Source organism: Scomber scombrus, chromosome 10, assembly GCF_963691925.1.
Source record: "Scomber scombrus chromosome 10, fScoSco1.1, whole genome shotgun sequence".
Classification (NCBI taxonomy): Eukaryota; Metazoa; Chordata; class Actinopteri; order Scombriformes; family Scombridae; genus Scomber; species Scomber scombrus.
In genome coordinates, this window is record NC_084979.1 from 920,001 (window position 1) to 922,500 (window position 2,500).

Genomic DNA, 2,500 nt, shown 5'->3' on the forward strand with positions numbered 1-2,500 from the left:
TTTCTGTTCTATGACCACCCTAACCATGTGGTTAATGTTGGGTTAGGTTTGGGGAAATAAAACTGCAATGAAAGGCCGTGGTTATTGTTAAAACAAATAGCTGAGTTAAGGTTTTTTAAAGATCTATTGTCCACTAAAACCACAAAGCAAGACATCCAAGTCACAAGCTTTACATGCCCAACCAACAAATAACTACGTCTTAAAAATCAATCTATATATAATGATGTCAACCAAATATCGAGTCCTCCAAATTAAATGACAAAATATGTTGAATGACACATAGAGGAGTTTTCTGATCAGCAGGACCACATCATTGATCTGTACCTTACAACACTTACAAATAAAATGTTTTATGATTTGACCAGAGTATGATTAAAGTTAAAACTAGGTTAGGTTTTGGATACATTGTATCACCATGATTAAAATAATAACCACATGGTCACATGGAAACACACATCACAGTCTCCATTGCCAAAGTCACAAGCTACACTCAACCAACAATGAACTGAATCTTGGTTGATATTGTGCCGAACTGTCACAATTCCTGCCTTGGTTTCCATGCCCATTCTGTCTCTGTCCCTGCCTACCAGCCCCACAGTGTCTGCACTTGGTTTAGTCATTCTACACCTGTCCACCAGATGTCTACAGTCTTTCTTGCCTGGCTCTCACATCCACCTGCTCACCTAAATTGCCTCTCCTCCATTTATCTCCATCTGTTGCTCATTATCCTATCAGTCCTAGTTGCGTAAAATCGTCCTCTGCTCTCCATTCTCTGCCAGTTCATTAATGTTACTTTCTTGTGTATTTGCAGTCCTGCTGCTCTGTTACCTGTTCACAAGATCCTGAGACTGAAACTCTTTCCCCTGTTCCTGATTTCCTTCCACCTGAGATTGGACCTTTTGTCTGTTTTGACCTGTTTGACTTTCTACCTGCTTTTTCCTCAAGACTTGTTTGTCTTCTTTCTTTGGATTTCAAAGCGTTTTTGAGCCTTGGGGTCTGCCGTTGTGTCCTCCTACCACCTTGCACTCATACGTGTGACACCAAACAACAAACAAGTCCTTTAAATTAAATGACAATAGATGTCATGGTTCTGTTCACTCTTGAATAACACATACAGGTAATTTCTGATCGGACACTCATATCAGGAAAACATCATTTGTATTTGCCCTCCAAAACTGTTATCGATCACTGTTGAGTATTGAATATGTTTGATGAGGTGACAACACTCAAAGTACAAACATGCACAGCATTTCTTTCTACTTCTAAGCTTCTTTATAAAATGGGATGAGTGATGAGAGTTAATAGATTTGTGGACTTCAGCCCTGAGCTAAATCTGATAGCACAGCATACTGTATTTTGCTGCCAGGAGAAAAGACTCTTCATCCAGATATGTATTCAGATCACAATCTATCACTCAGCATCTACAACATCAGGTTGGAACAAAGCCACTTCCAATTCTTTCCATTCCATATAACACACAGATTGTAGCAATGTTCCAGAGCTGTGCCAAGTGTGAGGTTTATTTACAGCTTGCCTGAGGAAACAGTCAAGAGACACATGTATCAAACAAAGCAGCCTGTTGTATAGCTGTTGCATTATGATATACTGAAGAAAGTAAGAACTTTAGGATTTCTTCCATCTTGCAACATGCAGCCAGTGAGGCGCATTCAAAGTAAGCTATTTTCTCCTGTCAAACTGTCTGCATTAACTATAGTGAGCAGTGATATTGTCATTGTGTTAAATCTAATATTAGATTACAACAGTAAGCATACACATTTCCTTTCTTTGTATTTTCTGTTATCTTTGCTCAACAGGTTAACACAGTGAATGCAGCTACAATTACACCAATATTGAATGTTTACTGTTTACTAAATGCCATTATTTAGGCACATAGTTAAGTTCCAACACTTTTTTCAGTATTATTTTGGAAGGAAGGAAGAGGGAAGGGATGAAAGAATGTTAACTGCTAAAACTTAAATCATTGGGTTTGTTTTAAATACATTTAAATATCCCTTTAACAGTGTCATGTCAGCGTCATGTCAGCCATATATTTATTCACATATAATCATGTTGAATTTGGGCCTCTGCATCCCTTGAGTTATAAAGAATAAAGTGTAGACAGTGTGATTGGGGCCCAGGAGATTTCAGCCAACACCCCGGGGCTTGTCATGTAGCATGACAGATGAGAACATACTGATGATACACAGATAAGACACCATGACATTTATGGCTTCTACAGTTAAGCCAAACTCTGTTCATATCAACTCTTTCAAGAAGGAAAAAATGGAGGAAATATCAACCACACAATGATAGATAAAGACTGACATTGTTCAGGGTGTGCTGAGCAGCTTTACCAACACAGATCTGTGAAATACTTACAGTAACATGGTTAGACAAAACATCTCTAGTGCTACATTTGCTGCATGATTGTATGGAATAGATTTGAATGCTTTGGTCCATGTTGAATGTGATGAATTACACTTTACTGTCTGTCTTTTGA